General features: G+C 49.6%; 9 non-coding genes and 3 pseudogenes across 9 annotated transcripts; all 12 read left to right on the top strand.

Annotated features, from left to right (window-relative positions):
* The first annotated feature begins 3381 nt into the window (after nucleotides 1-3381).
* Nucleotides 3382-3582, top strand: LOC142287916 (U2 spliceosomal RNA; annotated as a pseudogene).
* Nucleotides 3583-4969: 1387 nt separating this feature from the next.
* LOC142287873 (U2 spliceosomal RNA) lies at nucleotides 4970-5160 on the top strand. The gene has a single exon (XR_012748769.1). It is a non-coding gene; the product is annotated as a U2 spliceosomal RNA (small nuclear RNA).
* Nucleotides 5161-6547: 1387 nt separating this feature from the next.
* Nucleotides 6548-6637, top strand: LOC142287866 (U2 spliceosomal RNA; annotated as a pseudogene).
* A 5440-nt stretch (nucleotides 6638-12077) lies between these two features.
* LOC142287913 (U2 spliceosomal RNA) lies at nucleotides 12078-12281 on the top strand (annotated as a pseudogene).
* Nucleotides 12282-13668: 1387 nt separating this feature from the next.
* Nucleotides 13669-13859, top strand: LOC142287872 (U2 spliceosomal RNA). Its single transcript, XR_012748768.1, has one exon. It is a non-coding gene; the product is annotated as a U2 spliceosomal RNA (small nuclear RNA).
* Nucleotides 13860-15246: 1387 nt separating this feature from the next.
* LOC142287869 (U2 spliceosomal RNA) lies at nucleotides 15247-15437 on the top strand. The gene has a single exon (XR_012748767.1). It is a non-coding gene; the product is annotated as a U2 spliceosomal RNA (small nuclear RNA).
* Nucleotides 15438-16824: 1387 nt separating this feature from the next.
* On the top strand, nucleotides 16825-17015 carry LOC142287915 (U2 spliceosomal RNA). Its single transcript, XR_012748808.1, has one exon. It is a non-coding gene; the product is annotated as a U2 spliceosomal RNA (small nuclear RNA).
* A 1387-nt stretch (nucleotides 17016-18402) lies between these two features.
* On the top strand, nucleotides 18403-18593 carry LOC142287904 (U2 spliceosomal RNA). Its single transcript, XR_012748799.1, has one exon. It is a non-coding gene; the product is annotated as a U2 spliceosomal RNA (small nuclear RNA).
* Nucleotides 18594-19980: 1387 nt separating this feature from the next.
* LOC142287893 (U2 spliceosomal RNA) lies at nucleotides 19981-20171 on the top strand. Its single transcript, XR_012748788.1, has one exon. It is a non-coding gene; the product is annotated as a U2 spliceosomal RNA (small nuclear RNA).
* A 1387-nt stretch (nucleotides 20172-21558) lies between these two features.
* On the top strand, nucleotides 21559-21749 carry LOC142287909 (U2 spliceosomal RNA). Its single transcript, XR_012748804.1, has one exon. It is a non-coding gene; the product is annotated as a U2 spliceosomal RNA (small nuclear RNA).
* A 1388-nt stretch (nucleotides 21750-23137) lies between these two features.
* LOC142287881 (U2 spliceosomal RNA) lies at nucleotides 23138-23328 on the top strand. The gene has a single exon (XR_012748777.1). It is a non-coding gene; the product is annotated as a U2 spliceosomal RNA (small nuclear RNA).
* A 1387-nt stretch (nucleotides 23329-24715) lies between these two features.
* On the top strand, nucleotides 24716-24906 carry LOC142287863 (U2 spliceosomal RNA). The gene has a single exon (XR_012748766.1). It is a non-coding gene; the product is annotated as a U2 spliceosomal RNA (small nuclear RNA).
* The last annotated feature ends 1312 nt before the right edge of the window (nucleotides 24907-26218 follow it).

Here is a 26218-nt window from a genome sequence, read left to right as displayed (position 1 = left end):
GGTTACTGCTCGTGGATGGCACCTGGGCGGGAGAACCTGTCAGGTTCATCAATGTGTATGCTTCTCCTGTGAAGAGCGATCGACTGGAGCTCCTCCAAGCCCTGCGCCCTCAGCTCGCTACCACCAGGACGGTAGTGATGGCCGGGGATTTCAACTGCCCGATTGAGGAGGATGGACGCAGTTCTGGAACGGCTGCCAAGTTGGACGTCACATCCAAACTGCTCATTGAGATGATGACCGAAGCCTCTCTTGTGGACGTTGTTGGCTCCATCGGACACGGATCCGTGAACTATTCATGGTGCCGATCCGATGGCTCGCTGCGTTCCAGGATTGACTTTGTGTTTACCTCTCGGGCGGTTGGGCGGAGTGGGCACTCGATGGTCCCCTGCTTCTTCTCTGACCACAGAGCCATTCACTTTCAAGGTGTGCTGGGCCATGGCTTCCCCATTGGCCCGGGCTCCTGGAAGCTGAACTGCTCTCTGCTGGAAAAGGGTGAGATTCTGGAGGAGCTTAGAGCTGCCTACTCCACGTGGCGGGCATACAAGGCGGGCTTCCAGTCTGTTTCTGACTGGTGGGAATACGTTAAACTCGAGTTCCGTTTCTTCTTTCAGGCAAAGAGTCAACAACAGGCGTGTCTGAAGAGGAGGGACTTCAGGAGACTCCAGCGTGAGCTGCGTTCCCTGCAGGACCTTCTTCGATGCGGCTGGGACGTGAGAGAGGAGCTGGAGGAGACTAAGAGGAGCCTGAAAAGGCACTTCGAGGAGGAGTCCGAGCGAATTGTCTTCCGTTCCAAAGTGGAGAACCTGGAGAAGGGTGAGAAATGTAACTCGTTCTTTTTCAGGAAACTCCACGCCGGTCACACGCCCATGAATGAACTACGAGACGAGAGTGGAAGCATACGACGCGGGAAAGAGAATGTGATGAAGGTCGTCAGCGACTTCTACAGCGAACTCTACGCCCGCAAGACTACTGACCCCGAGGCCGCCGATAAGTTCCTGTCAGGTATCACTAACCATCTTGACCCTGCAGACGCGGCGGCCATGGACGTTCCTCTGACGGTGGACGAGCTGCTCTCGGCCGCCAAATCCTTTAGTTCTGGCAGGACACCGGGCAGTGACGGCCTCCCAGCAGAGCTCTATGTAGCGCTGGGAGACCTAATCTGTCCGGACCTGTTAGGGCTGTATGAGGAGATGGTGGTGGAGGGCAGAATGCCTCCATCTCTGAGGGAAGGAATGGTCACGATCCTGTACAAGCGTAAAGGAGAGAGGTGCGACCTGAAGAATTGGCGTCCCATCACCCTTCTGAATGTCGACTACAAGATCCTGGCCAAGACGATGGCAACGAGACTGAAGACGGTTATCGGACGGATCATCCACCCGGATCAGACCTGCGGCATCCCCGGACGTCGCATCGCAGACAGCCTGGCTCTCATGCGGGACACGGTCGAGTACATCAAAGCCCGCCGGGTGCACGCAGCCCTGATCTCGTTGGATCAGGAAAAGGCCTTCGACCGTGTTTCCCATGAGTTCCTGGGCAAAGCTCTGCACAGGTTAGGTTTGGGTAACATGTTTTGTTTGTATGTCCAACTAATGTATTTTGATATTCACAGCTCGGTGTTGGTAAACGGCTGGAAGACTGACCCCTTCCCGGTCCTCTCAGGGGTCAGACAAGGCTGTCCTCTGTCACCTCTTCTTTTTGTTTGTGTTATAGAACTCTTTGCAGAGGCTATCCGGCGGAATGGAGAGATCAGAGGGATCACCGCACCAGGACCAGAACGCTTCGAGGTCAAGTGCTCGCTCTACATGGACGACGTGACCGTCTTCTGCGCGGACCGGCGCTCAGTCGACACCCTCGTCCAGACCTGTGAGACCTTCGGATGGGCTTCGGGAGCCAAAGTCAACTGCGGGAAGTCGGAAGCCATGCTCTTCGGGGACTGGCAGCCGGCCTCTTCCGCCCCCTTCCCTTTCAGCATCCAGCCGGATTTCATCAAGGTTCTTGGAGTCTGGTTCGGGAAGGAAGGAGCAGCCCTCAAGTCCTGGGAGGAACGCTTGACCAAGATCACCCAACGGATCGGTCTGTGGAGCCTCAGACGCCTCACCTGTGAGGGCAAAGCACTGGTCCTGCGTAACGAGGTACTGCCCGTGCTGCAGTACACGGCCCAGGCCTGGCCCCCCCTTGCCACCGTGTGCAGGGCCATTACCAGGACGGTGTTTCGTTTTGTCTGGGGATCCAAGATGGACAGAGTAAAGCGGAGCATCATGTACAAGGATCCTCGCAAGGGTGGGAAGGGCGTACCCGATATCCCCACCCTCCTGCGATCCTCCTTCGTATGTGACTGCGTTCGCCGAACTCTGCGAGTCAAGAGAGGTTCCGCGGGTGGGTCCATGTCTCGCTTCTTCCTGCTCCCCCTTTGGAGACGGATAGGCTGGGACAAGTGGGACAGCTCCTTCCCCTACAACTGGACGGCGCCATGGTTCTACGGAGACGTGGTTCGGTTTGTGAGGGAACACCAACTGGAGGGACTCAAGCCTGATTTGTGGAAGCCAAAGACTATCCACAAACTCATCAGAGCCAAGGACGAAATGGAGAACATTCCAGGACTTCATCACGACACACTGGAGACTGTTTGGACAAACGTGTCATCGGCTGGATTGACCAACGGGCACAAGGACTTGTCATGGATGGCGATACAGGGCGGACTGCCCGTCCGGTCATTCATGCACGCCCGGAACCTGTGCAAAACCCGGTACTGCCCAAGGTGCCCCTTCGTGGAGGAAACATCGCTGCACGCCTTTTGGGACTGCCGTTTCGCACAGCGCCTGTTGGTTGCCCTGGAGGATGACCTGAGGAACTCCGTCCCCAGAGGGAGCCTATCGTACCATTCCGTACTTTATGGACTCTTCCCTGGGACTCACACCGTTGGAGCCATCCAGGAGGCTTGGCGCCTTATGAACTGCTTTAAGGACGCTATTTGGGTCGCCAGGAACCGGCTCATCTTGAAGAGGGAGAGGATGTCTATCCAGGATTGCCGCAGGCTGATCCACAGCCTGCTCAGAGACTATTCCATCATGGACAGTCCGGACGACAGCGCCGAGGAGGAGGTTTAGACCTCTTCCATGCCCCCTCCCTCCTTTTCCCGTTATGTGCGTCTTTCAATAAAGCTTCGGGCCTGTGATTTCCCCACCCTATCCCCCTTTTCCCCTACCCCCATCCCACAATCGCCGGTTCGTCGTTATTTATTGTCGAACTTTTTCTTTCAGCTTGAGTGTTATGGATAAGCATAGGAGCGTGATGTATAGTTTAGTGCGTCGTACGCTATGGCTATGTAAGAAGGATTGTATATTTCTGTGTGTACGGGGCTGCGGCACTGTACACGGTTTGTTACCTTTTTGTGAGTAGTGCATGATAATAAAGATGCTGTTAAATCAATCTGTTCTTATCAGTTTAATATCTGATACGTCCCCTATCTGGGGACCATATATTAAATGGATTTTTAGAACAGGGAGATGGAAAAAGAGCTTGCTCTGTCCACTCCACGCATTGACCTGGTATTGCAGTACCTCCAGGAACGGTGCACCCCTTCTTAACCCAGTTTCCAAAAGCAGAACTCAATTCACCTGATTCATATTAGCCCGATTTAATGAATTGGAAGAAAGCATACGTCTTCATATGCACCTCAATTTGGCCCATTCACTTTTCACACTTCCTCCTTTTGTTTTTTATCTTTCACACTTTTGACTTTCTTTATTCATCCAAATAGCAAACTCATCACCACTCAACCTGACCAACTCGGCTATGTCCCCGTGCTGCAGTTCTCTGTCTTATCTAGATCATTTGCAATTGAATGGAATAGATCCCTTTTGGACAAAGTGGATTCACCTGCTGCTGCAGTGACCACAGGTGTGATAACATCTAGAATTGGCATCTGGTGCGATCTCTCCGCTTCCACTCCAAAGAAAGTTACCTGTTTATTCCTATCATGCATTGGTTTTTGGGGTTTTCTTTGAGTAATGATGATCTCTTTAGTAGTCTGTTGGCGCCCTCTCCTGGAGGAATAGTTTGCTTGCTCTTGGACATTCTAAAAGAGAGGTCATGATAGACATTGAGCTTCTGAGCTCAATTGGGGACAGTCATGGGTGATGAATGTTTGCAACCTACTGCGAAGCCTCATACCGCAATATAAGGAACGTCAAATACTAAGAAAGGGCGGCCTATGAAAGAATTACTACTTTCAATAAGTACACTTAAACGGCTAATTGGGAATAGAAAAACTGTAAAAAGCCCTCTGAGAAAGCCCCCCTCTAACCTTTGATAGTAAGCTTTTCTGTAGTCTGCCTGTTGATGTATTTTCCGTTTGAACTGTGCACAACATGAAGAGACGGAACACTGGCGGCTTGTCACAATGCCCCCCGATGACATCACAATAGCGCTGCTGCCTAGAAAACAAGCTGCGCAGAAGAAGTTGTTCTTTGGGTGGGAGGGTGGGCTAGTGGAAGGAGGGGGCAATCTCTTTTTTTCCCGGGTGGTAGGGGGATGACAGGAGAAGGGAAGCGGGTGGTGAGAAAGGTACAGAGGGCAGGGTTTGGGGGCTGGGAAGGAAAGGGAAAAGATTAGGGTTTGGGGATGATGAAAGGGCTTTCTACGGGTAAGGATGGCAAAGGGTGGCAGTGACGGAAAGTCAGGCAACCTGTCCTGTCCGTCTTTTTGTATCGTGAATTGGAAAGACTGCAAGGGGGAGGGGAGTTGCTTGCGCCCTAAAGGAGGAGTTATTCAGATTCATTGCAGTGGGCGGCGGCTGCAAAACGCACCATTCTTCTTGTTTTGGCTCTGCAAAGCAGCCTTTTCAAGGGTTGGCTTGGGTGACAAAATGTCTTGTGTAGGCGTGGGTTTGTCTCCCTCTCGCTCTCTCTCCCTAAGATGTGTCCGGCATAGGCCAGGGTGCCACTCGAGGCCCAAACCAATTCTGGTTATCGCTTCTCGGCCTTTTGGCTAAGATCAAGTGTAGTATCTGTTCTTATCAGTTTAATATCTGATACGTCCCCTATCTGGGGACCATATATTAAATGGATTTTTAGAACAGGGAGATGGAAAAAGAGCTTGCTCTGTCCACTCCACGCATTGACCTGGTATTGCAGTACCTCCAGGAACGGTGCACCCCTTCTTAACCCAGTTTCCAAAAGCAGAACTCAATTCACCTGATTCATATTAGCCCGATTTAATGAATTGGAAGAAAGCATACGTCTTCATATGCACCTCAATTTGGCCCATTCACTTTTCACACTTCCTCCTTTTGTTTTTTATCTTTCACACTTTTGACTTTCTTTATTCATCCAAATAGCAAACTCATCACCACTCAACCTGACCAACTCGGCTATGTCCCCGTGCTGCAGTTCTCTGTCTTATCTAGATCATTTGCAATTGAATGGAATAGATCCCTTTTGGACAAAGTGGATTCACCTGCTGCTGCAGTGACCACAGGTGTGATAACATCTAGAATTGGCATCTGGTGCGATCTCTCCGCTTCCACTCCAAAGAAAGTTACCTGTTTATTCCTATCATGCATTGGTTTTTGGGGTTTTCTTTGAGTAATGATGATCTCTTTAGTAGTCTGTTGGCGCCCTCTCCTGGAGGAATAGTTTGCTTGCTCTTGGACATTCTAAAAGAGAGGTCATGATAGACATTGAGCTTCTGAGCTCAATTGGGGACAGTCATGGGTGATGAATGTTTGCAACCTACTGCGAAGCCTCATACCGCAATATAAGGAACGTCAAATACTAAGAAAGGGCGGCCTATGAAAGAATTACTACTTTCAATAAGTACACTTAAACGGCTAATTGGGAATAGAAAAACTGTAAAAAGCCCTCTGAGAAAGCCCCCCTCTAACCTTTGATAGTAAGCTTTTCTGTAGTCTGCCTGTTGATGTATTTTCCGTTTGAACTGTGCACAACATGAAGAGACGGAACACTGGCGGCTTGTCACAATGCCCCCCGATGACATCACAATAGCGCTGCTGCCTAGAAAACAAGCTGCGCAGAAGAAGTTGTTCTTTGGGTGGGAGGGTGGGCTAGTGGAAGGAGGGGGCAATCTCTTTTTTTCCCGGGTGGTAGGGGGATGACAGGAGAAGGGAAGCGGGTGGTGAGAAAGGTACAGAGGGCAGGGTTTGGGGGCTGGGAAGGAAAGGGAAAAGATTAGGGTTTGGGGATGATGAAAGGGCTTTCTACGGGTAAGGATGGCAAAGGGTGGCAGTGACGGAAAGTCAGGCAACCTGTCCTGTCCGTCTTTTTGTATCGTGAATTGGAAAGACTGCAAGGGGGAGGGGAGTTGCTTGCGCCCTAAAGGAGGAGTTATTCAGATTCATTGCAGTGGGCGGCGGCTGCAAAACGCACCATTCTTCTTGTTTTGGCTCTGCAAAGCAGCCTTTTCAAGGGTTGGCTTGGGTGACAAAATGTCTTGTGTAGGCGTGGGTTTGTCTCCCTCTCGCTCTCTCTCCCTAAGATGTGTCCGGCATAGGCCAGGGTGCCACTCGAGGCCCAAACCAATTCTGGTTATCGCTTCTCGGCCTTTTGGCTAAGATCAAGTGTAGTATCTGTTCTTATCAGAACAAACTGAGCTAGCTACACTTGACGAGATACGATCAGGGAGACGAGCTCCGAAGCCCAGCCGAGACCGGAAGAGGGAGATCGGACGGAAGAAGAGCTTGGCAGAAAGAAGCAAGAAGACAAAGGCTCGGAGAAGACTTGGGGAGACCAGAGGAACTTCGAGGAGGAACACAGCGGGAGAAGACACCCGGAGAAGAATCCAAGATCCAGCTCCGGGAACTCAAGCAGGAACCAGCCATGGCAAGCAAGCCAGAGAAGGCAGCCAAGAAGGCTCAGGACCCAGGGACCTCCAGGAAGGCTCATCCAGAGGCTTCTTCGGCCCAAGAGGCCCCTACCTCCGACGCCAGCCAGCCGGAGGGAGCCCGGACGCCGCCTGAAAAGGCTCCAACCCTGGAGCCTTGGATGCGGCAGACGGTCGCCCTGAAGCTAAAGGCGGTGGATGGTAGGTTGCCGGACATGTCCAGCGACGTGTTCTGCAAGAAGATGATTCTGGATCAGGGCTTCTCCAGGGCGGAAACCCTGAGTGTCCAGACCTTCATGACTGGCATTTTTCTGGTAACCTTTGCCACGGTGAATGCCTGCAGGAGATACTGGGAGGCGATGAACGCAGCGATGCCGGACTCCCCTTTTCATTCTTTTTTAGGATCCTGTCCTATACAGAGGGATGAGAAGAGGATCACGGTCTCCATGCGGAACCCGCACACCCCAGGAAGAGACATCTCCACGTTCCTGGGACGTCTCTGCACAGTGGTGAGGGAGCCATCCCACATCCTTAACGGCAATGGATTCTGGACGGGTAAGTGGTCAGTAACCGTTCGACTCTACAGGGAACCAGCATCCGAGGATGGTCTCCAGCACCTGCCCCCGACATTCTCTCTGGGAAACTCCTTTGGTCTCATCTACTACCCGGACATGCCACACAACTGCAGGAAATGTGGCGGGAAAGGGCATTCGATGAAGACCTGCAAGGAGGACGCCTGCAGGGTTTGCCGGGTGACGGGACACAGCTCCAAGGACTGCCCAAAGAAGAAGACTTGCAACCTATGTGGACAGGCGGACCACCTTTACAAGGACTGCCCACAGCGGGAGAAATCCTGGGCAAGGGTTGCCGCGGTGACCCAGTATCGGGTAGTCACAGCTTCGTCGACCAAGGCAGCTACGACCAAGGCCACAGAGGCCAAGGACAAGGCGGCCAAGAACCCGGCGACCGTGGCTCCAGCCGATGCCCCAGCAGCCACGGAGTCCAGGAAAAAGGGTAAGAAAACTGTTGCCCCCTCCCTGGTCCCCCCCCCTGTCACCCCTGTCCAAACCCCTCCCCCCCCGGCCAACCCTACTGAGGATTCCACTACCTCCACCTCATTTCCCTACTCCTCAGTTGGTCTCCTCACCCCCCCCCCAAAGCCCACTCTACCTCCCCAGACCATGAGAGCAGAGGACCTCAGCACTCTTGCACTTTTCACCGAGGAGGATTTTCCAGCTCTTGTCTCCTCAGGTACAGGCCAAAGGAAAAGGAAGGTGGAAGATAGTCCTGTCGCAGAACCTTCCAAGCTGTTCATTGTGGATCCCAATCCACCCCAGGAAGAGGAGGATGGCCTCCTCCCAGAACCGGACGTGTTGGAGCAGATGGTGGAGTCCCTTGTGGCCGAAGAAGAAATGGAGGAGTCGGAAGCCACTGAGGCACCATCCCTGCTCGATCAGCTAGAAGAAGAGGGTCTGCTGGAGATACCCTTACCAGCAGGTGCCAAAGAGGAAGAACCGCCCGACCGGAGTGGTAACTAAGGCACACCGCCTGCGCTAACTTTCTCTTTCCTCCAATGACTGCTAACATTAACACCTTTTCCATTAATGTTAGGAGCATCAGAGACAAGTTCCGACGTCAGACAATTTTTGCGTTCCTTAACACTCAGTCTAGTGATGTATTTTTCCTGCAGGAATGCTCCCTTCCCTCCTCTAGGTCCTTCAACCATCTGGCCAGGGAGTGGACCCATGGCCCATCCTACTGGTCCGGCGGAGGCGACTGTAGGTCCGCGGGGGTCGCCGTGCTGATCAGGGGAAGCGCCTTCACATTGGACTCTGTTCAGGAAATCGTCTGCGGCAGGTTACTGCTCGTGGATGGCACCTGGGCGGGAGAACCTGTCAGGTTCATCAATGTGTACGCTTCTCCTGTGAAGAGCGATCGACTGGAGCTCCTCCAAGCCCTGCGCCCTCAGCTCGCTACCGCCAGGACGGTAGTGATGGCCGGGGATTTCAACTGCCCGATTGAGGAGGATGGACGCAGTTCTGGAACGGCTGCCAAGTTGGACGTCACATCCAAACTGCTCATTGAGATGGTGACCGAAGCCTCTCTTGTGGACGTTGTTGGCTCCATCGGACACGGATCCGTGAACTATTCATGGTGCCGATCCGATGGCTCGCTGCGTTCCAGGATTGACTTTGTGTTTACCTCTCGGGCGGTTGGGCGGAGTGGGCACTCGATGGTCCCCTGCTTCTTCTCTGACCACAGAGCCATTCACTTTCAAGGTGTGCTGGGCCATGGCTTCCCCATTGGCCCGGGCTCCTGGAAGCTGAACTGCTCTCTGCTGGAAAAGGGTGAGATTCTGGAGGAGCTTAGAGCTGCCTACTCCACGTGGCGGGCCTACAAGGCGGGCTTCCAGTCTGTTTCTGACTGGTGGGAATACGTTAAACTCGAGTTCCGTTTCTTCTTTCAGGCAAAGAGTCAACAACAGGCGGGTCTGAAGAGGAGGGACTTCAGGAGACTCCAGCGTGAGCTGCGTTCCCTGCAGGACCTTCTTCGATGCGGCTGGGACGTGAGAGAGGAGCTGGAGGAGACTAAGAGGAGCCTGAAAAGGCACTTCGAGGAGGAGTCCGAGCGAATTGTCTTCCGTTCCAAAGTGGAGAACCTGGAGAAGGGTGAGAAATGTAACTCGTTCTTTTTCAGGAAACTCCACGCCGGTCACACGCCCATGAATGAACTACGAGACGAGAGTGGCAGCATGCGACGCGGGAAAGAGAACGTGATGAAGGTCGTCAGCGACTTCTACAGCGAACTCTACGCCCGCAAGACTACTGACCCCGAGGCCGCCGATAAGTTCCTGTCAGGTATCACTAACCATCTTGACCCTGCAGACGCGGCGGCCATGGATGTTCCTCTGACGGTGGACGAGCTGCTCTCGGCCGCCAAATCCTTTAGTTCTGGCAGGACACCGGGCAGTGACGGCCTCCCAGCAGAGCTCTATGTAGCGCTGGGAGACCTAATCTGTCCGGACCTGTTAGGGCTGTATGAGGAGATGGTGGTGGAGGGCAGAATGCCTCCATCTCTGAGGGAAGGAATGGTCACGATCCTGTACAAGCGTAAAGGAGAGAGGTGCGACCTGAAGAATTGGCGTCCCATCACCCTTCTGAACGTCGACTACAAGATCCTGGCCAAGACGATGGCAACGAGATTGAAGACTGTTATCGGACGGATCATCCACCCGGATCAGACCTGCGGCATCCCCGGACGTCGCATCGCAGACAGCCTGGCTCTCATGCGGGACACGGTCGAGTACATCAAAGCCCGCCGGGTGCACGCAGCCCTGATCTCGTTGGATCAGGAAAAGGCCTTCGACCGTGTTTCCCATGAGTTCCTGGGCAAAGCTCTGCACAGGTTAGGTTTGGGTAACATGTTTTGCTTGTATGTCCAACTAATGTATTTTGATATTCACAGCTCGGTGTTGGTAAACGGCTGGAAGACTGACCCCTTCCCGGTCCTCTCAGGGGTCAGACAAGGCTGTCCTCTGTCACCTCTTCTTTTTGTTTGTGTTATAGAACTCTTTGCAGAGGCTATCCGGCGGAATGGAGAGATCAGAGGGATCACCGCACCAGGACCAGAACGCTTCGAGGTCAAGTGCTCGCTCTACATGGACGACGTGACCGTCTTCTGCGCGGACCGGCGCTCAGTCGACACCCTCGTCCAGACCTGTGAGACCTTCGGACGGGCTTCGGGAGCCAAAGTCAACTGCGGGAAGTCGGAAGCCATGCTCTTCGGGGACTGGCAGCCGGCCTCTTCCGCCCCCTTCCCTTTCAGCATCCAGCCGGATTTCATCAAGGTTCTTGGAGTCTGGTTCGGGAAGGAAGGAGCAGCCCTCAAGTCCTGGGAGGAACGCTTGACCAAGATCACCCAACGGATCGGTCTGTGGAGCCTCAGACGCCTCACCTGTGAGGGCAAAGCACTGGTCCTGCGTAACGAGGTACTGCCCGTGCTGCAGTACACGGCCCAGGCCTGGCCCCCCCTTGCCACCGTGTGCAGGGCCATTACCAGGACGGTGTTTCGTTTTGTCTGGGGATCCAAGATGGACAGAGTAAAGCGGAGCATCATGTACAAGGATCCTCGCAAGGGTGGGAAGGGCGTACCCGATATCCCCACCCTCCTGCGATCCTCCTTCGTATGTGACTGCGTTCGCCGAACTCTGCGAGTCAAGAGAGGTTCCGCGGGTGAGTCCATGTCTCGCTTCTTCCTGCTCCCCCTTTGGAGACGGTTAGGCTGGGACAAGTGGGACAGCTCCTTCCCCTACAACTGGACGGCGCCATGGTTCTACGGAGACGTGGTTCGGTTTGTGAGGGAACACCAACTGGAGGGACTCAAGCCTGATTTGTGGAAGCCAAAGACTATCCACAAACTCATCAGAGCCAAGGACGAAATGGAGAACATTCCAGGACTTCATCACGACACACTGGAGACTGTTTGGACAAACGTGTCATCGGCTGGATTGACCAACGGGCACAAGGACTTGTCATGGATGGCGATACAGGGCGGACTGCCCGTCCGGTCATTCATGCACGCCCGGAACCTGTGCAAAACCCGGTACTGCCCAAGGTGCCCCTTCGTGGAGGAAACATCGCTGCACGCCTTTTGGGACTGCCGTTTCGCACAGCGCCTGTTGGTTGCCCTGGAGGATGACCTGAGGAACTCCGTCCCCAGAGGGAGCCTATCGTACCATTCCGTACTTTATGGACTCTTCCCTGGGACTCACACCGTTGGAGCCATCCAGGAGGCTTGGCGCCTTATGAACTGCTTTAAGGACGCTATTTGGGTCGCCAGGAACCGGCTCATCTTGAAGAGGGAGAGGATGTCTATCCAGGATTGCCGCAGGCTGATCCACAGCCTGCTCAGAGACTATTCCATCATGGACAGTCCGGACGACAGCGCCGAGGAGGAGGTTTAGACCTCTTCCATGCCCCCTCCCTCCTTTTCCCGTTATGTGCGTCTTTCAATAAAGCTTCGGGCCTGTGATTTCCCCACCCTATCCCCCTTTTCCCCTACCCCCATCCCCCAATCGCCGGTTCGTCGTTATTTATTGTCTAACTTTTTCTTTCAGCTTGAGTGTTATGGATAAGCATAGGAGCGTGATGTATAGTTTAGTGCGTCGTACTCTATGGCTATGTAAGAAGGATTGTATATTTCTGTGTGTACGGGGCTGCGGCACTGTACACGGTTTGTTACCTTTTTGTGAGTAGTGCATGATAATAAAGATGCTGTTAAATCAAAAATCTGTTCTTATCAGTTTAATATCTGATACGTCCCCTATCTGGGGACCATATATTAAATGGATTTTTAGAACAGGGAGATGGAAAAAGAGCTTGCTCTGTCCACTCCACGCATTGACCTGGTATTGCAGTACCTCCAGGAACGGTGCACCCCTTCTTAACCCAGTTTCCAAAAGCAGAACTCAATTCACCTGATTCATATTAGCCCGATTTAATGAATTGGAAGAAAGCATACGTCTTCATATGCACCTCAATTTGGCCCATTCACTTTTCACACTTCCTCCTTTTGTTTTTTATCTTTCACACTTTTGACTTTCTTTATTCATCCAAATAGCAAACTCATCACCACTCAACCTGACCAACTCGGCTATGTCCCCGTGCTGCAGTTCTCTGTCTTATCTAGATCATTTGCAATTGAATGGAATAGATCCCTTTTGGACAAAGTGGATTCACCTGCTGCTGCAGTGACCACAGGTGTGATAACATCTAGAATTGGCATCTGGTGCGATCTCTCCGCTTCCACTCCAAAGAAAGTTACCTGTTTATTCCTATCATGCATTGGTTTTTGGGGTTTTCTTTGAGTAATGATGATCTCTTTAGTAGTCTGTTGGCGCCCTCTCCTGGAGGAATAGTTTGCTTGCTCTTGGACATTCTAAAAGAGAGGTCATGATAGACATTGAGCTTCTGAGCTCAATTGGGGACAGTCATGGGTGATGAATGTTTGCAACCTACTGCGAAGCCTCATACCGCAATATAAGGAACGTCAAATACTAAGAAAGGGCGGCCTATGAAAGAATTACTACTTTCAATAAGTACACTTAAACGGCTAATTGGGAATAGAAAAACTGTAAAAAGCCCTCTGAGAAAGCCCCCCTCTAACCTTTGATAGTAAGCTTTTCTGTAGTCTGCCTGTTGATGTATTTTCCGTTTGAACTGTGCACAACATGAAGAGACGGAACACTGGCGGCTTGTCACAATGCCCCCCGATGACATCACAATAGCGCTGCTGCCTAGAAAACAAGCTGCGCAGAAGAAGTTGTTCTTTGGGTGGGAGGGTGGGCTAGTGGAAGGAGGGGGCAATCTCTTTTTTTCCCGGGTGGTAGGGGGATGACAGGAGAAGGGAAGCGGGTGGTGAGAAAGGTACAGAGGGCAGGGTTTGGGGGCTGGGAAGGAAAGGGAAAAGATTAGGGTTTGGGGATGATGAAAGGGCTTTCTACGGGTAAGGATGGCAAAGGGTGGCAGTGACGGAAAGTCAGGCAACCTGTCCTGTCCGTCTTTTTGTATCGTGAATTGGAAAGACTGCAAGGGGGAGGGGAGTTGCTTGCGCCCTAAAGGAGGAGTTATTCAGATTCATTGCAGTGGGCGGCGGCTGCAAAACGCACCATTCTTCTTGTTTTGGCTCTGCAAAGCAGCCTTTTCAAGGGTTGGCTTGGGTGACAAAATGTCTTGTGTAGGCGTGGGTTTGTCTCCCTCTCGCTCTCTCTCCCTAAGATGTGTCCGGCATAGGCCAGGGTGCCACTCGAGGCCCAAACCAATTCTGGTTATCGCTTCTCGGCCTTTTGGCTAAGATCAAGTGTAGTATCTGTTCTTATCAGTTTAATATCTGATACGTCCCCTATCTGGGGACCATATATTAAATGGATTTTTAGAACAGGGAGATGGAAAAAGAGCTTGCTCTGTCCACTCCACGCATTGACCTGGTATTGCAGTACCTCCAGGAACGGTGCACCCCTTCTTAACCCAGTTTCCAAAAGCAGAACTCAATTCACCTGATTCATATTAGCCCGATTTAATGAATTGGAAGAAAGCATACGTCTTCATATGCACCTCAATTTGGCCCATTCACTTTTCACACTTCCTCCTTTTGTTTTTTATCTTTCACACTTTTGACTTTCTTTATTCATCCAAATAGCAAACTCATCACCACTCAACCTGACCAACTCGGCTATGTCCCCGTGCTGCAGTTCTCTGTCTTATCTAGATCATTTGCAATTGAATGGAATAGATCCCTTTTGGACAAAGTGGATTCACCTGCTGCTGCAGTGACCACAGGTGTGATAACATCTAGAATTGGCATCTGGTGCGATCTCTCCGCTTCCACTCCAAAGAAAGTTACCTGTTTATTCCTATCATGCATTGGTTTTTGGGGTTTTCTTTGAGTAATGATGATCTCTTTAGTAGTCTGTTGGCGCCCTCTCCTGGAGGAATAGTTTGCTTGCTCTTGGACATTCTAAAAGAGAGGTCATGATAGACATTGAGCTTCTGAGCTCAATTGGGGACAGTCATGGGTGATGAATGTTTGCAACCTACTGCGAAGCCTCATACCGCAATATAAGGAACGTCAAATACTAAGAAAGGGCGGCCTATGAAAGAATTACTACTTTCAATAAGTACACTTAAACGGCTAATTGGGAATAGAAAAACTGTAAAAAGCCCTCTGAGAAAGCCCCCCTCTAACCTTTGATAGTAAGCTTTTCTGTAGTCTGCCTGTTGATGTATTTTCCGTTTGAACTGTGCACAACATGAAGAGACGGAACACTGGCGGCTTGTCACAATGCCCCCCGATGACATCACAATAGCGCTGCTGCCTAGAAAACAAGCTGCGCAGAAGAAGTTGTTCTTTGGGTGGGAGGGTGGGCTAGTGGAAGGAGGGGGCAATCTCTTTTTTTCCCGGGTGGTAGGGGGATGACAGGAGAAGGGAAGCGGGTGGTGAGAAAGGTACAGAGGGCAGGGTTTGGGGGCTGGGAAGGAAAGGGAAAAGATTAGGGTTTGGGGATGATGAAAGGGCTTTCTACGGGTAAGGATGGCAAAGGGTGGCAGTGACGGAAAGTCAGGCAACCTGTCCTGTCCGTCTTTTTGTATCGTGAATTGGAAAGACTGCAAGGGGGAGGGGAGTTGCTTGCGCCCTAAAGGAGGAGTTATTCAGATTCATTGCAGTGGGCGGCGGCTGCAAAACGCACCATTCTTCTTGTTTTGGCTCTGCAAAGCAGCCTTTTCAAGGGTTGGCTTGGGTGACAAAATGTCTTGTGTAGGCGTGGGTTTGTCTCCCTCTCGCTCTCTCTCCCTAAGATGTGTCCGGCATAGGCCAGGGTGCCACTCGAGGCCCAAACCAATTCTGGTTATCGCTTCTCGGCCTTTTGGCTAAGATCAAGTGTAGTATCTGTTCTTATCAGTTTAATATCTGATACGTCCCCTATCTGGGGACCATATATTAAATGGATTTTTAGAACAGGGAGATGGAAAAAGAGCTTGCTCTGTCCACTCCACGCATTGACCTGGTATTGCAGTACCTCCAGGAACGGTGCACCCCTTCTTAACCCAGTTTCCAAAAGCAGAACTCAATTCACCTGATTCATATTAGCCCGATTTAATGAATTGGAAGAAAGCATACGTCTTCATATGCACCTCAATTTGGCCCATTCACTTTTCACACTTCCTCCTTTTGTTTTTTATCTTTCACACTTTTGACTTTCTTTATTCATCCAAATAGCAAACTCATCACCACTCAACCTGACCAACTCGGCTATGTCCCCGTGCTGCAGTTCTCTGTCTTATCTAGATCATTTGCAATTGAATGGAATAGATCCCTTTTGGACAAAGTGGATTCACCTGCTGCTGCAGTGACCACAGGTGTGATAACATCTAGAATTGGCATCTGGTGCGATCTCTCCGCTTCCACTCCAAAGAAAGTTACCTGTTTATTCCTATCATGCATTGGTTTTTGGGGTTTTCTTTGAGTAATGATGATCTCTTTAGTAGTCTGTTGGCGCCCTCTCCTGGAGGAATAGTTTGCTTGCTCTTGGACATTCTAAAAGAGAGGTCATGATAGACATTGAGCTTCTGAGCTCAATTGGGGACAGTCATGGGTGATGAATGTTTGCAACCTACTGCGAAGCCTCATACCGCAATATAAGGAACGTCAAATACTAAGAAAGGGCGGCCTATGAAAGAATTACTACTTTCAATAAGTACACTTAAACGGCTAATTGGGAATAGAAAAACTGTAAAAAGCCCTCTGAGAAAGCCCCCCTCTAACCTTTGATAGTAAGCTTTTCTGTAGTCTGCCTGTTGATGTATTTTCCGTTTGAACTGTGCACAACATGAAGAGACGGAACACTGGCGGCTTGTCACAATGCCCCCCGATGACATCACAATAGCGCTGCTGCCTAGAAAACAAGCTGCGCAGAAGAAGTTGTTCTTTGGGTGGGAGGGTGGGCTAGTGGAAGGAGGGGGCAATCTCTTTTTTTCCCGGGTGGTAGGGGGATGACAGGAGAAGGGAAGCGGGTGGTGAGAAAGGTACAGAGGGCAGGGTTTGGGGGCTGGGAAGGAAAGGGAAAAGATTAGGGTTTGGGGATGATGAAAGGGCTTTCTACGGGTAAGGATGGCAAAGGGTGGCAGTGACGGAAAGTCAGGCAACCTGTCCTGTCCGTCTTTTTGTATCGTGAATTGGAAAGACTGCAAGGGGGAGGGGAGTTGCTTGCGCCCTAAAGGAGGAGTTATTCAGATTCATTGCAGTGGGCGGCGGCTGCAAAACGCACCATTCTTCTTGTTTTGGCTCTGCAAAGCAGCCTTTTCAAGGGTTGGCTTGGGTGACAAAATGTCTTGTGTAGGCGTGGGTTTGTCTCCCTCTCGCTCTCTCTCCCTAAGATGTGTCCGGCATAGGCCAGGGTGCCACTCGAGGCCCAAACCAATTCTGGTTATCGCTTCTCGGCCTTTTGGCTAAGATCAAGTGTAGTATCTGTTCTTATCAGTTTAATATCTGATACGTCCCCTATCTGGGGACCATATATTAAATGGATTTTTAGAACAGGGAGATGGAAAAAGAGCTTGCTCTGTCCACTCCACGCATTGACCTGGTATTGCAGTACCTCCAGGAACGGTGCACCCCTTCTTAACCCAGTTTCCAAAAGCAGAACTCAATTCACCTGATTCATATTAGCCCGATTTAATGAATTGGAAGAAAGCATACGTCTTCATATGCACCTCAATTTGGCCCATTCACTTTTCACACTTCCTCCTTTTGTTTTTTATCTTTCACACTTTTGACTTTCTTTATTCATCCAAATAGCAAACTCATCACCACTCAACCTGACCAACTCGGCTATGTCCCCGTGCTGCAGTTCTCTGTCTTATCTAGATCATTTGCAATTGAATGGAATAGATCCCTTTTGGACAAAGTGGATTCACCTGCTGCTGCAGTGACCACAGGTGTGATAACATCTAGAATTGGCATCTGGTGCGATCTCTCCGCTTCCACTCCAAAGAAAGTTACCTGTTTATTCCTATCATGCATTGGTTTTTGGGGTTTTCTTTGAGTAATGATGATCTCTTTAGTAGTCTGTTGGCGCCCTCTCCTGGAGGAATAGTTTGCTTGCTCTTGGACATTCTAAAAGAGAGGTCATGATAGACATTGAGCTTCTGAGCTCAATTGGGGACAGTCATGGGTGATGAATGTTTGCAACCTACTGCGAAGCCTCATACCGCAATATAAGGAACGTCAAATACTAAGAAAGGGCGGCCTATGAAAGAATTACTACTTTCAATAAGTACACTTAAACGGCTAATTGGGAATAGAAAAACTGTAAAAAGCCCTCTGAGAAAGCCCCCCTCTAACCTTTGATAGTAAGCTTTTCTGTAGTCTGCCTGTTGATGTATTTTCCGTTTGAACTGTGCACAACATGAAGAGACGGAACACTGGCGGCTTGTCACAATGCCCCCCGATGACATCACAATAGCGCTGCTGCCTAGAAAACAAGCTGCGCAGAAGAAGTTGTTCTTTGGGTGGGAGGGTGGGCTAGTGGAAGGAGGGGGCAATCTCTTTTTTTCCCGGGTGGTAGGGGGATGACAGGAGAAGGGAAGCGGGTGGTGAGAAAGGTACAGAGGGCAGGGTTTGGGGGCTGGGAAGGAAAGGGAAAAGATTAGGGTTTGGGGATGATGAAAGGGCTTTCTACGGGTAAGGATGGCAAAGGGTGGCAGTGACGGAAAGTCAGGCAACCTGTCCTGTCCGTCTTTTTGTATCGTGAATTGGAAAGACTGCAAGGGGGAGGGGAGTTGCTTGCGCCCTAAAGGAGGAGTTATTCAGATTCATTGCAGTGGGCGGCGGCTGCAAAACGCACCATTCTTCTTGTTTTGGCTCTGCAAAGCAGCCTTTTCAAGGGTTGGCTTGGGTGACAAAATGTCTTGTGTAGGCGTGGGTTTGTCTCCCTCTCGCTCTCTCTCCCTAAGATGTGTCCGGCATAGGCCAGGGTGCCACTCGAGGCCCAAACCAATTCTGGTTATCGCTTCTCGGCCTTTTGGCTAAGATCAAGTGTAGTATCTGTTCTTATCAGTTTAATATCTGATACGTCCCCTATCTGGGGACCATATATTAAATGGATTTTTAGAACAGGGAGATGGAAAAAGAGCTTGCTCTGTCCACTCCACGCATTGACCTGGTATTGCAGTACCTCCAGGAACGGTGCACCCCTTCTTAACCCAGTTTCCAAAAGCAGAACTCAATTCACCTGATTCATATTAGCCCGATTTAATGAATTGGAAGAAAGCATACGTCTTCATATGCACCTCAATTTGGCCCATTCACTTTTCACACTTCCTCCTTTTGTTTTTTATCTTTCACACTTTTGACTTTCTTTATTCATCCAAATAGCAAACTCATCACCACTCAACCTGACCAACTCGGCTATGTCCCCGTGCTGCAGTTCTCTGTCTTATCTAGATCATTTGCAATTGAATGGAATAGATCCCTTTTGGACAAAGTGGATTCACCTGCTGCTGCAGTGACCACAGGTGTGATAACATCTAGAATTGGCATCTGGTGCGATCTCTCCGCTTCCACTCCAAAGAAAGTTACCTGTTTATTCCTATCATGCATTGGTTTTTGGGGTTTTCTTTGAGTAATGATGATCTCTTTAGTAGTCTGTTGGCGCCCTCTCCTGGAGGAATAGTTTGCTTGCTCTTGGACATTCTAAAAGAGAGGTCATGATAGACATTGAGCTTCTGAGCTCAATTGGGGACAGTCATGGGTGATGAATGTTTGCAACCTACTGCGAAGCCTCATACCGCAATATAAGGAACGTCAAATACTAAGAAAGGGCGGCCTATGAAAGAATTACTACTTTCAATAAGTACACTTAAACGGCTAATTGGGAATAGAAAAACTGTAAAAAGCCCTCTGAGAAAGCCCCCCTCTAACCTTTGATAGTAAGCTTTTCTGTAGTCTGCCTGTTGATGTATTTTCCGTTTGAACTGTGCACAACATGAAGAGACGGAACACTGGCGGCTTGTCACAATGCCCCCCGATGACATCACAATAGCGCTGCTGCCTAGAAAACAAGCTGCGCAGAAGAAGTTGTTCTTTGGGTGGGAGGGTGGGCTAGTGGAAGGAGGGGGCAATCTCTTTTTTTCCCGGGTGGTAGGGGGATGACAGGAGAAGGGAAGCGGGTGGTGAGAAAGGTACAGAGGGCAGGGTTTGGGGGCTGGGAAGGAAAGGGAAAAGATTAGGGTTTGGGGATGATGAAAGGGCTTTCTACGGGTAAGGATGGCAAAGGGTGGCAGTGACGGAAAGTCAGGCAACCTGTCCTGTCCGTCTTTTTGTATCGTGAATTGGAAAGACTGCAAGGGGGAGGGGAGTTGCTTGCGCCCTAAAGGAGGAGTTATTCAGATTCATTGCAGTGGGCGGCGGCTGCAAAACGCACCATTCTTCTTGTTTTGGCTCTGCAAAGCAGCCTTTTCAAGGGTTGGCTTGGGTGACAAAATGTCTTGTGTAGGCGTGGGTTTGTCTCCCTCTCGCTCTCTCTCCCTAAGATGTGTCCGGCATAGGCCAGGGTGCCACTCGAGGCCCAAACCAATTCTGGTTATCGCTTCTCGGCCTTTTGGCTAAGATCAAGTGTAGTATCTGTTCTTATCAGTTTAATATCTGATACGTCCCCTATCTGGGGACCATATATTAAATGGATTTTTAGAACAGGGAGATGGAAAAAGAGCTTGCTCTGTCCACTCCACGCATTGACCTGGTATTGCAGTACCTCCAGGAACGGTGCACCCCTTCTTAACCCAGTTTCCAAAAGCAGAACTCAATTCACCTGATTCATATTAGCCCGATTTAATGAATTGGAAGAAAGCATACGTCTTCATATGCACCTCAATTTGGCCCATTCACTTTTCACACTTCCTCCTTTTGTTTTTTATCTTTCACACTTTTGACTTTCTTTATTCATCCAAATAGCAAACTCATCACCACTCAACCTGACCAACTCGGCTATGTCCCCGTGCTGCAGTTCTCTGTCTTATCTAGATCATTTGCAATTGAATGGAATAGATCCCTTTTGGACAAAGTGGATTCACCTGCTGCTGCAGTGACCACAGGTGTGATAACATCTAGAATTGGCATCTGGTGCGATCTCTCCGCTTCCACTCCAAAGAAAGTTACCTGTTTATTCCTATCATGCATTGGTTTTTGGGGTTTTCTTTGAGTAATGATGATCTCTTTAGTAGTCTGTTGGCGCCCTCTCCTGGAGGAATAGTTTGCTTGCTCTTGGACATTCTAAAAGAGAGGTCATGATAGACATTGAGCTTCTGAGCTCAATTGGGGACAGTCATGGGTGATGAATGTTTGCAACCTACTGCGAAGCCTCATACCGCAATATAAGGAACGTCAAATACTAAGAAAGGGCGGCCTATGAAAGAATTACTACTTTCAATAAGTACACTTAAACGGCTAATTGGGAATAGAAAAACTGTAAAAAGCCCTCTGAGAAAGCCCCCCTCTAACCTTTGATAGTAAGCTTTTCTGTAGTCTGCCTGTTGATGTATTTTCCGTTTGAACTGTGCACAACATGAAGAGACGGAACACTGGCGGCTTGTCACAATGCCCCCCGATGACATCACAATAGCGCTGCTGCCTAGAAAACAAGCTGCGCAGAAGAAGTTGTTCTTTGGGTGGGAGGGTGGGCTAGTGGAAGGAGGGGGCAATCTCTTTTTTTCCCGGGTGGTAGGGGGATGACAGGAGAAGGGAAGCGGGTGGTGAGAAAGGTACAGAGGGCAGGGTTTGGGGGCTGGGAAGGAAAGGGAAAAGATTAGGGTTTGGGGATGATGAAAGGGCTTTCTACGGGTAAGGATGGCAAAGGGTGGCAGTGACGGAAAGTCAGGCAACCTGTCCTGTCCGTCTTTTTGTATCGTGAATTGGAAAGACTGCAAGGGGGAGGGGAGTTGCTTGCGCCCTAAAGGAGGAGTTATTCAGATTCATTGCAGTGGGCGGCGGCTGCAAAACGCACCATTCTTCTTGTTTTGGCTCTGCAAAGCAGCCTTTTCAAGGGTTGGCTTGGGTGACAAAATGTCTTGTGTAGGCGTGGGTTTGTCTCCCTCTCGCTCTCTCTCCCTAAGATGTGTCCGGCATAGGCCAGGGTGCCACTCGAGGCCCAAACCAATTCTGGTTATCGCTTCTCGGCCTTTTGGCTAAGATCAAGTGTAGTATCTGTTCTTATCAGTTTAATATCTGATACGTCCCCTATCTGGGGACCATATATTAAATGGATTTTTAGAACAGGGAGATGGAAAAAGAGCTTGCTCTGTCCACTCCACGCATTGACCTGGTATTGCAGTACCTCCAGGAACGGTGCACACCCTTCTTAACCCAGTTTCCAAAAGCAGAACTCAATTCACCTGATTCATATTAGCCCGATTTAATGAATTGGAAGAAAGCATACGTCTTCATATGCACCTCAATTTGGCCCATTCACTTTTCACACTTCCTCCTTTTGTTTTTTATCTTTCACACTTTTGACTTTCTTTATTCATCCAAATAGCAAACTCATCACCACTCAACCTGACCAACTCGGCTATGTCCCCGTGCTGCAGTTCTCTGTCTTATCTAGATCATTTGCAATTGAATGGAATAGATCCCTTTTGGACAAAGTGGATTCACCTGCTGCTGCAGTGACCACAGGTGTGATAACATCTAGAATTGGCATCTGGTGCGATCTCTCCGCTTCCACTCCAAAGAAAGTTACCTGTTTATTCCTATCATGCATTGGTTTTTGGGGTTTTCTTTGAGTAATGATGATCTCTTTAGTAGTCTGTTGGCGCCCTCTCCTGGAGGAATAGTTTGCTTGCTCTTGGACATTCTAAAAGAGAGGTCATGATAGACATTGAGCTTCTGAGCTCAATTGGGGACAGTCATGGGTGATGAATGTTTGCAACCTACTGCGAAGCCTCATACCGCAATATAAGGAACGTCAAATACTAAGAAAGGGCGGCCTATGAAAGAATTACTACTTTCAATAAGTACACTTAAACGGCTAATTGGGAATAGAAAAACTGTAAAAAGCCCTCTGAGAAAGCCCCCCTCTAACCTTTGATAGTAAGCTTTTCTGTAGTCTGCCTGTTGATGTATTTTCCGTTTGAACTGTGCACAACATGAAGAGACGGAACACTGGCGGCTTGTCACAATGCCCCCCGATGACATCACAATAGCGCTGCTGCCTAGAAAACAAGCTGCGCAGAAGAAGTTGTTCTTTGGGTGGGAGGGTGGGCTAGTGGAAGGAGGGGGCAATCTCTTTTTTTCCCGGGTGGTAGGGGGATGACAGGAGAAGGGAAGCGGGTGGTGAGAAAGGTACAGAGGGCAGGGTTTGGGGGCTGGGAAGGAAAGGGAAAAGATTAGGGTTTGGGGATGATGAAAGGGCTTTCTACGGGTAAGGATGGCAAAGGGTGGCAGTGACGGAAAGTCAGGCAACCTGTCCTGTCCGTCTTTTTGTATCGTGAATTGGAAAGACTGCAAGGGGGAGGGGAGTTGCTTGCGCCCTAAAGGAGGAGTTATTCAGATTCATTGCAGTGGGCGGCGGCTGCAAAACGCACCATTCTTCTTGTTTTGGCTCTGCAAAGCAGCCTTTTCAAGGGTTGGCTTGGGTGACAAAATGTCTTGTGTAGGCGTGGGTTTGTCTCCCTCTCGCTCTCTCTCCCTAAGATGTGTCCGGCATAGGCCAGGGTGCCACTCGAGGCCCAAACCAATTCTGGTTATCGCTTCTCGGCCTTTTGGCTAAGATCAAGTGTAGTATCTGTTCTTATCAGTTTAATATCTGATACGTCCCCTATCTGGGGACCATATATTAAATGGATTTTTAGAACAGGGAGATGGAAAAAGAGCTTGCTCTGTCCACTCCACGCATTGACCTGGTATTGCAGTACCTCCAGGAACGGTGCACCCCTTCTTAACCCAGTTTCCAAAAGCAGAACTCAATTCACCTGATTCATATTAGCCCGATTTAATGAATTGGAAGAAAGCATACGTCTTCATATGCACCTCAATTTGGCCCATTCACTTTTCACACTTCCTCCTTTTGTTTTTTATCTTTCACACTTTTGACTTTCTTTATTCATCCAAATAGCAAACTCATCACCACTCAACCTGACCAACTCGGCTATGTCCCCGTGCTGCAGTTCTCTGTCTTATCTAGATCATTTGCAATTGAATGGAATAGATCCCTTTTGGACAAAGTGGATTCACCTGCTGCTGCAGTGACCACAGGTGTGATAACATCTAGAATTGGCATCTGGTGCGATCTCTCCGCTTCCACTCCAAAGAAAGTTACCTGTTTATTCCTATCATGCATTGGTTTTTGGGGTTTTCTTTGAGTAATGATGATCTCTTTAGTAGTCTGTTGGCGCCCTCTCCTGGAGGAATAGTTTGCTTGCTCTTGGACATTCTAAAAGAGAGGTCATGATAGACATTGAGCTTCTGAGCTCAATTGGGGACAGTCATGGGTGATGAATGTTTGCAACCTACTGCGAAGCCTCATACCGCAATATAAGGAACGTCAAATACTAAGAAAGGGCGGCCTATGAAAGAATTACTACTTTCAATAAGTACACTTAAACGGCTAATTGGGAATAGAAAAACTGTAAAAAGCCCTCTGAGAAAGCCCCCCTCTAACCTTTGATAGTAAGCTTTTCTGTAGTCTGCCTGTTGATGTATTTTCCGTTTGAACTGTGCACAACATGAAGAGACGGAACACTGGCGGCTTGTCACAATGCCCCCCGATGACATCACAATAGCGCTGCTGCCTAGAAAACAAGCTGCGCAGAAGAAGTTGTTCTTTGGGTGGGAGGGTGGGCTAGTGGAAGGAGGGGGCAATCTCTTTTTTTCCCGGGTGGTAGGGGGATGACAGGAGAAGGGAAGCGGGTGGTGAGAAAGGTACAGAGGGCAGGGTTTGGGGGCTGGGAAGGAAAGGGAAAAGATTAGGGTTTGGGGATGATGAAAGGGCTTTCTACGGGTAAGGATGGCAAAGGGTGGCAGTGACGGAAAGTCAGGCAACCTGTCCTGTCCGTCTTTTTGTATCGTGAATTGGAAAGACTGCAAGGGGGAGGGGAGTTGCTTGCGCCCTAAAGGAGGAGTTATTCAGATTCATTGCAGTGGGCGGCGGCTGCAAAACGCACCATTCTTCTTGTTTTGGCTCTGCAAAGCAGCCTTTTCAAGGGTTGGCTTGGGTGACAAAATGTCTTGTGTAGGCGTGGGTTTGTCTCCCTCTCGCTCTCTCTCCCTAAGATGTGTCCGGCATAGGCCAGGGTGCCACTCGAGGCCCAAACCAATTCTGGTTATCGCTTCTCGGCCTTTTGGCTAAGATCAAGTGTAGTATCTGTTCTTATCAGTTTAATATCTGATACGTCCCCTATCTGGGGACCATATATTAAATGGATTTTTAGAACAGGGAGATGGAAAAAGAGCTTGCTCTGTCCACTCCACGCATTGACCTGGTATTGCAGTACCTCCAGGAACGGTGCACCCCTTCTTAACCCAGTTTCCAAAAGCAGAACTCAATTCACCTGATTCATATTAGCCCGATTTAATGAATTGGAAGAAAGCATACGTCTTCATATGCACCTCAATTTGGCCCATTCACTTTTCACACTTCCTCCTTTTGTTTTTTATCTTTCACACTTTTGACTTTCTTTATTCATCCAAATAGCAAACTCATCACCACTCAACCTGACCAACTCGGCTATGTCCCCGTGCTGCAGTTCTCTGTCTTATCTAGATCATTTGCAATTGAATGGAATAGATCCCTTTTGGACAAAGTGGATTCACCTGCTGCTGCAGTGACCACAGGTGTGATAACATCTAGAATTGGCATCTGGTGCGATCTCTCCGCTTCCACTCCAAAGAAAGTTACCTGTTTATTCCTATCATGCATTGGTTTTTGGGGTTTTCTTTGAGTAATGATGATCTCTTTAGTAGTCTGTTGGCGCCCTCTCCTGGAGGAATAGTTTGCTTGCTCTTGGACATTCTAAAAGAGAGGTCATGATAGACATTGAGCTTCTGAGCTCAATTGGGGACAGTCATGGGTGATGAATGTTTGCAACCTACTGCGAAGCCTCATACCGCAATATAAGGAACGTCAAATACTAAGAAAGGGCGGCCTATGAAAGAATTACTACTTTCAATAAGTACACTTAAACGGCTAATTGGGAATAGAAAAACTGTAAAAAGCCCTCTGAGAAAGCCCCCCTCTAACCTTTGATAGTAAGCTTTTCTGTAGTCTGCCTGTTGATGTATTTTCCGTTTGAACTGTGCACAACATGAAGAGACGGAACACTGGCGGCTTGTCACAATGCCCCCCGATGACATCACAATAGCGCTGCTGCCTAGAAAACAAGCTGCGCAGAAGAAGTTGTTCTTTGGGTGGGAGGGTGGGCTAGTGGAAGGAGGGGGCAATCTCTTTTTTTCCCGGGTGGTAGGGGGATGACAGGAGAAGGGAAGCGGGTGGTGAGAAAGGTACAGAGGGCAGGGTTTGGGGGCTGGGAAGGAAAGGGAAAAGATTAGGGTTTGGGGATGATGAAAGGGCTTTCTACGGGTAAGGATGGCAAAGGGTGGCAGTGACGGAAAGTCAGGCAACCTGTCCTGTCCGTCTTTTTGTATCGTGAATTGGAAAGACTGCAAGGGGGAGGGGAGTTGCTTGCGCCCTAAAGGAGGAGTTATTCAGATTCATTGCAGTGGGCGGCGGCTGCAAAACGCACCATTCTTCTTGTTTTGGCTCTGCAAAGCAGCCTTTTCAAGGGTTGGCTTGGGTGACAAAATGTCTTGTGTAGGCGTGGGTTTGTCT

The sequence above is a fragment of the Anomaloglossus baeobatrachus genome, unplaced genomic scaffold (genome assembly GCF_048569485.1).
Source record: "Anomaloglossus baeobatrachus isolate aAnoBae1 unplaced genomic scaffold, aAnoBae1.hap1 Scaffold_761, whole genome shotgun sequence".
Lineage (NCBI taxonomy): Eukaryota > Metazoa > Chordata > Amphibia > Anura > Aromobatidae > Anomaloglossus > Anomaloglossus baeobatrachus.
The sequence above is the reverse complement of the archived record's forward strand: the minus strand, read 5'-3'. Positions and strand labels throughout refer to the sequence as shown.